Raw genomic sequence first — 7,450 nt, 5'->3', positions numbered from 1 at the left:
ACAAACCAAATACAAGATGCACACCAAAATAATACACATAAATGCAAATGATGCACACCAAATCCAACATGTCCTGGTAGCGAACCCTAGGCAGTCCCTCGGTACGCGCATCCCAAAAGAAATTCACATCCCTTGTAGAAATGATTCGAAAAGGTATAAATGTGCAGCCACATCTTGCGACGGAAGGTCAACAAAGTCTCGAGTCTCAACCTGAAGAAAATGGGGGTGAACCACTGTATCTACCCAGGGAGTCTCAATTCTCAACCTAGAGCAAGTGGGGCGAACCAAACCCTTGCATCTACGTAGGAAGGTATCATATCAATCATTATTCTATTTATTACACAAGTTGGATAACATCCAGGCCTCGCCATAAATAGATATTCATTTAATACACAAGCGAGATTTCACCCAAACCTTGCCATCTCAGCCAGTTAGGCCATACTCAGTCATCGTCAATCTCATCATTCATGTCTTATATCAATTTAGTATTCAGTAAACTCATTACTCACAGAATTTCCTCAATATTCATCAACTTTAATCCAAAATCTCCTCCAATTATCAATTTAATCAAATCCATATGTTCAAACTATTTCCCAAGCATAAAAATAAGTTGTTGGACCTTAATTAGGAGTTATAAAACTCTACAAGCTCGTTGAAAAAGCCAAACAATTAAAAAGACAGAGTTTAAGTGTGAAAATAGGGCTTATACATACGCATCACATTTATGCATATGCACGCACGTCCGAACGTAATTCTCAGCTTGTGCGTACGCATAACCCCTGTCTATACACACAACTTATATTATTTAATTTGAATGATTAATATTTTGGGTTTAAACTATATTTTATAAAATGTGATTAATATGTTTATTTTATAATTTAAAATAGAAATAATTATTTGAACTTTGTGACGGTGGTAATGCTGAAGGTTGTTTCTGATATGTAGTGATGGAGGTTGAATCAGAATGGACTAGGTATGGCTTTATTTCTCTAAATTATGTATTGGATGGATAGGAATGAGCCATGTAAATTGTTGGGTAGGAAGCCCTTAGGCACGTCTTTGGTCCTTTTTCATTTCTTTAAACTATTCACCTTACTGATTTGTAAATTAAAGGAATTTCTTTATGACCTTTCAAAGTAAGTTTTCTCACAAAGCTTTTCCAAAAGGTTATTTCAAGGATAAACTATTTTTATAAAGAAAATTCTTTTATTTGCATGTATTTCTTTACTTTGATGGTATTCCTTTCCTTATTGAGAACTTGCGAGAACGATGTTCTCACCCCCTATATATTTTATTTTTCAATGATAGGTTTAGAAAGCTTTGGCACGAAGTCGGGATCGATCTATAGAGCTTTATATATGCTTGTATTTTCTGTTATTGATTTAGTTGAGTTTTTACCCCTCGTCATTTGTCATTTTGAGTTTTTAGAGGGACAGGGCTTGTATTTGAGGAATTATTGAATAACGTTATATATATTATATATTATGTGATTATACTTATGTGATCACGTGGTTTAAAACAAAAGTCTTTTCGTTTTCATAATTAAAAATCCAGTTTGTATTCTAATAAATCCCAATTTTGTGGTTTATCCTGTGTAGAATTTGGAGGGTTTTATCAATATTTTCTGCACTTATTCATATAAATTGTATGGTTTTGTGTTTCCTTCCTAATTTTGCTTCGTGGTTGAAAACATGCTTCTTTGACCCTAAAAATGCTATATCTTGATCTTCTTCTATCACCATTCGATGTCGAGATGTGTTTGTTAAGTGGATTCAGGATCTATAGGGCAAGGATGGCCTAGAAGATGGAAAAGAAGCATGCACAAGTGGAAGGAACATGAAGAATAGAGCTTTGGAGAATTGGCCGCGACGCGCATGCGTGGCCGACGCGCACGCATGGGAGCATGTTGCTAGGATTGGCGCACAAGAGTTGACGCATTCGCGTTGCTGTCCAAAAATCCCACCGACGCGTACGCATTCCTGATGCGTACGCGTGGCTTGGAAAACTCAGTTGACGCGTGGTGCACGAAATTGCAATCACACTATTGCAACCCGCACAACTAACCAGCAAGTGCACTGGGTCGTCCAAGTAATACCTTACGTGAGTAAGGGTCGATCCTACGGAGATTATTGGTTTGAAGCAAGCTATGTTTATTTTATTATTCTTAGTCAGGATATTAATTAAAATTATCAGTTGGAATTATTAGAAAAATAAAAGAGTGTGAAATAGTTACTTGTTGTGCAGTAATGGAGAATATGTTGGGGTTTTTGGAGATGCTTTGTCCTCTGAATCCCTGCAACATAATGCTTACTCACTTTCATAAATGCAAGGCTCCTTCCATGGCAAACTGTATGTAGGGAATCACCATTGTCAGTGGCTACCTCCCATCCTCTCAGTAAAAACGGTCCAGATGCTCTGTCACAGCACGGCTAATCAGCTGTTGGTTCTCGATCATGTTGGAATAGGATCCATTGATCCTTTTGCGTTGTCATCACGCCCAGCAATCGTGAGTTTGAAGCTCGTCACAGCCATTCAATCCTTGAATCCTACTCGGAATACCACAGACAAGGTTTAGACTTTCCGGATCCTCAAGAGTGGCCGCCATCAGTTCTAGCTTATACCACGAAGATTCTGATTAAGGAAGCTAAGAGATACTCATTCAATCTGATGTAGAACGGACGTGTTTGTCAGGCACACGTTCATGGATTGAGGAAGGTGATGAGTGTCACGGATCATCACCTTCTCCATAATTAAGTGCAAATGAATATCTTAGATAGGAACACGCATGTTTGAAAGGAGAAACAGAAACAATTGCATTAATTCATTGAGACACTGCAGAGCTCCTTACCCCCAACAATGGAGTTTAGAGACTCATGCCGTCAAAGTGTATAAAATTCAGATCTGAAAATGTCATGAGGTACCAAGTAATCCTCTAAAAGTTGTTTTAAATAGTAAACTAGTAGCCTAGGTTTACAGAGAATAAGTAAACTAAGATAATTGGTGCAGAAATCCACTTCTGGGGCCCACTTGGTGTGTGCTGGGGCTGAGACAAAAGCTTCTCACGTGCTTGGGCTGTTTCTGGAGTTGAACGCCAGGTTGTAACGTGTTTTGGGCGCTGAACTCCAACTTGTAACCTGTTTCTGGCGTTGGACGCCAGACAGCAGCATGAAACTGGCGTTGAACGCCAGTTTACGTCATCTATCTTCGTGCAAAGTATGAACTATTATATATTGTTGGAAAGCACTGGATGTCTACTTTCCAACCCAATTGAGAGCGCATCAATTGGACTCTTGCAGCTCCAAAAAATCTATTCCGAGTATAGGGAGGTCAGGATCCAACAGCATCAGCAGTCCTTTTTCAGCCTAACTCAGATTTTTGCTCAGCTCCCTCAATTTCAGCCAGAAAATACCTGAAATCACAGAAAAACACACAAACTCATAGTAAAGTCCAGAAATATGATTTTTGCCTAAAAACTAATAATATTCTACTAAAAACTAATTAAAACATACTAAAATCTACATGAAATTACCCCCAAAAAGCGTATAAAATATCCGCTCATCACAACACCAAACTTAAACTGTTGCTTGTCCTCAAGCAACTAGATAAATAAAATAAGATGAAAAGAAATTAAGAGGTAATGATATCTCAGAGTTTTAAATGGAGCTCAGATTCTTATTAGATGAGCGGGGTTTGTAGCTTTTTGTTTCTGAACAGTTTTGGCATCTCCCTTTATCCTTTGAAATTTAGAATGATTGGCATCCATAGGAACTTAGAATTCTGATAGTATTATTGATTCTCCTAGTGTAGTATGTTGATTCTTGAACACAGTCACTTTATGAGTCTTGGCCATGGCCCTAAGCACTTTGTTTTCCAGTATTACCACCGAATACATAAATGCCACAGACACATGACTGTGTGAACCTTTTCAGATTGTGACTTAGCTTTGCTAAAGTCCCCAGTTAGAGGTGTCCAGAGCTCTTAAGCACACTCTTTTTGCTTTGGATCACGACTTTAACCACTCAGTCTCAAGCTTTTCACTTGGACCTGCATGCCACAAGCACATGGTTAGGGACAGCTTGATTTAGCCGCTTAGGCCTGGAACTACTTCCTTGGGCCCTCCTATCCACTGATGCTCAAAGCCTTGGATCCTTTTCACCCTTGCCTTTTGGTTTTAAGGGCTATTGGCTTTTGTTCCTTTTCTTGATCCAATGATTCCTTGTAATTTTTTTTCACTGCTTTTTCTTGCTTCAAGAATCAATTTCATGATTTTTCAGATCATCAACAATATTTTTCATGTTCCTCATTCTTTCAGGAGCCAACATTCGTCAAATTCAGGATAAAATATGCACTGTTCAAGCATTCATTTAGAGAACAAACAGTATTGCCACCACATATAATTAATTATAATTTTTATTATTAAGAACTTGAAAAATATAAATTACTTCTTCATTCTAAAAATCTACTATTTTATTCATGTCTGACGATAATGAGAAAAATAAATTATAACTTAATTGGAAATAAAACCAGAATAGATATGCTAATTACTACTACTACTACTACTGTATAACTTCTGAGGTAAATTTCTATAATAACACTATCACAGAGTTAAAGCTAAAATTAGAACTCAACAACCTGTGTTTTGAGAAGTGGATGTTCCTCTGATCTGTGGGGTGCTTGGTCCTTCAAGGATTAATTTCTGGCGCTTCAGCTCCCTTAAATCACGCCCTTGCTCTTCTTGTTCCCTAAGCAGTTTGCAAAGCATGCTACTTTGATTGTTCTGTTCTTCCTTTATTTGGTTCATAGCTTCTTGCAATTTGGAAATAGATGCCTCAAGATGTTCCCAATATTCGAATCGAAGAAGTTCTGGGAGGAATTCTTGTGCCCTCCTCTTGATTGGATCATCCTGCAGCTGTTGTCTTTCCATTGATATTTTAGTGATTGGCCTCTCAACTGAGATATACTCAGTTATTCCCATCTTCACTCCGGCATCTCTGCAGAGCATAGAAATTAAGCTTGTATAGGCCAATCTGGCATCCTTGGAGTTCTTGTTTGCTATTTTGTATAGTTCACATGAGATCAGTTGATGGACTTCTACTTCTTTTCCCAACATGATGTAGTGAATCATCACTGTTCTTTTAACAGTAACTTCAGAACGGTTGCTGGTGGGCAATATAGAACGCCCAATGAAGTCCAGCCAGCCTCTGGCAGCTGGTTTGAGATCTTCTCTTTTGAGTTGATTTGGGATGCCAGTGGTGCTGGTGGTCCACCTGGCTTCAGAGATGCATATATTCTCCAGAATCTTGTCCAGGCCTTTGTTTACCCTCATCATTCTCCTATTAAAGGAGTCTGGGTCATCTTTCAGTTGAGGAAGCTTAAAGATCTCCCTGATTTTGTCAGGATGGGTGTGAACAATCTTTCCTCTGACTAAGGTCCGATGATCATAGAGGGCAGCTCCAATTATTCTTTGCCTGTCTGTCTGCCATAAATTAGCATAGAACTCCTGAACCATGTTCCTTCCCACTTTCGTTTCAGGATTAGCTAGGATTTCCCAGTTCCTGTTTCGAATTTGTTCTTGGATCTCCGGATATTCATCTTCTTTCATATCGAACTTGACTTCCGGGATCACTGATCTTAGACTCATTATTTTGTAGTAATGGTCTGAATGTTCTTTAGTTAAGAACTTCCCTTGATTCCAAAGTGGCTTTGGAATATTCTCTTTCTTGCCTCTTGGGTTGGGTTGTTTTCCTTTAGGGGCCATGATCAAAGTGGGTATGTTTTTGTGATCACGGATAAGCACACCAAACTTGGAGGTTTGCTTGTCCTCAAGCAAAAGAAAAGAGAGGAGAGGGATAGGATGAGAGTAAGTGTGGAATGGTGGATGATGAGAGGGGTGCCGAAAGTGGATATAAAGGGAGGGGGTGGGTTTTCGAAAATAAGAAAAAAGATATAAGATAAAAGATAAATATGATAAGAAAAGGATATAATTTAAAAAGATATGAATGATATTTAAAAATAAATCTGAATTTTTAATTTGAAAAAGATTTTAAAAGATAATTAAGTTTGAAAAAAATTGGAAAAAGAGTTGGATTGGATTGGAAAAAGGTTTATGTTTATGTATGAAGCTATATTATTTTTGAAAAAAAGGGATTTTAGAAATTAGGGTTCTTAGAAAACTATTTTGATTTGAAGGATGACATTTTGAAACATGTTTATGCAAGAAATCATGATTTCAAACATAAAAATTAGAAAATTTGTAAAGAAAAACGAATTTTACCTCCTCCCCACCATCCTGGCGTTAAACGCCCAACTGCTGCATGTTTTGGGCGTTTAACGCCCAATTGTTGCTTCTCCTGGGCGTTCAACGCCCAGCTGTTGCTTCTTTCTGGCGTTGAACGCCAGGAAGTCCTTTGTCACTGGGCGTTTTTCTGGACGCCTAGGACGCTGTCAATCTGGCGTTAAACGCCCAGAAGGTGCTTCTTTCTGGCGTTCAACGCCCAGAAGATGCTCCTTTCTGGCGTTTAACGCCCAGATGGCTACCCTTACTGGCGTTGAACGCCCAGTGGGTGCTTCTTTTGGGCGTTCAACACCCAAAATGTTTCTTACTGGCTTTTTTACGCCGGTGAACTTCCAAATTCTCTTATAACTTTGTGAATTCAAGCAATTGCTATTTTACCTTGAAGATACTTTGACATATACCTGTAAAAATCAATTAATTAACAAAAACAAAAAAATTAAATTTTGTGAATGGCTGGGTTGCCTCCCAGCAAGCGCTTCTTTAATGTCATTAGCTGGACTATTACTGAGCTTTAATCAAGTCTCAGTTTTGAGCATTCTTGCTCAAAATTGCTTTCAAGATAATGTTTAACTCTCTGTCCATTAACAATGAACTTTTTGTTAGAGTCATTATCCTAAATCTCTACGTATCCATATGGTGATACACTTGTAATTACATATGGACCTCTCCACCGGGATTTTAATTTCCCGGGGAATAATTTGAGCCTAGAATTAAATAGCAAAACTTTCTGCCCCGACTCAAAGACTCTGGATGACAATTTCTTATCATGCCATCTTTTTGCTTTCTCTTTGTAAATTTTTGCATTCTCGAAAGCATTGAGTCTAAATTCCTCTAGCTCATTTAACTGAAGCAATCGTTTTTCTCCAGCTAACTTGGCATCAAGGTTCAGGAATCTGGTTGCCCAGTAGGCCTTATGTTCCAGTTCCACTGGCAAGTGACATGCCTTTCCATACACAAGCTGGTATGGAGAGGTTCCTATAGGGGTCTTGAATGCTGTTCTATATGCCCACAGAGCATCATCCAAGCTTCTTGCCCAATCCCTTCTTTGGTTAATTACAGTCTATTCCAGGATTCTTTTGAGTTCTCTATTTGAGACTTCAGCTTGCCCATTAGTCTGTGGGTGATATGGAGTGGCCACCCTGTGGCTAACTCCAT

The sequence above is a fragment of the Arachis stenosperma genome, chromosome 7, assembly GCF_014773155.1.
Source record: "Arachis stenosperma cultivar V10309 chromosome 7, arast.V10309.gnm1.PFL2, whole genome shotgun sequence".
Classification (NCBI taxonomy): domain Eukaryota; kingdom Viridiplantae; phylum Streptophyta; class Magnoliopsida; order Fabales; family Fabaceae; genus Arachis; species Arachis stenosperma.
Note: the sequence above shows the minus strand (reverse complement) of the source record.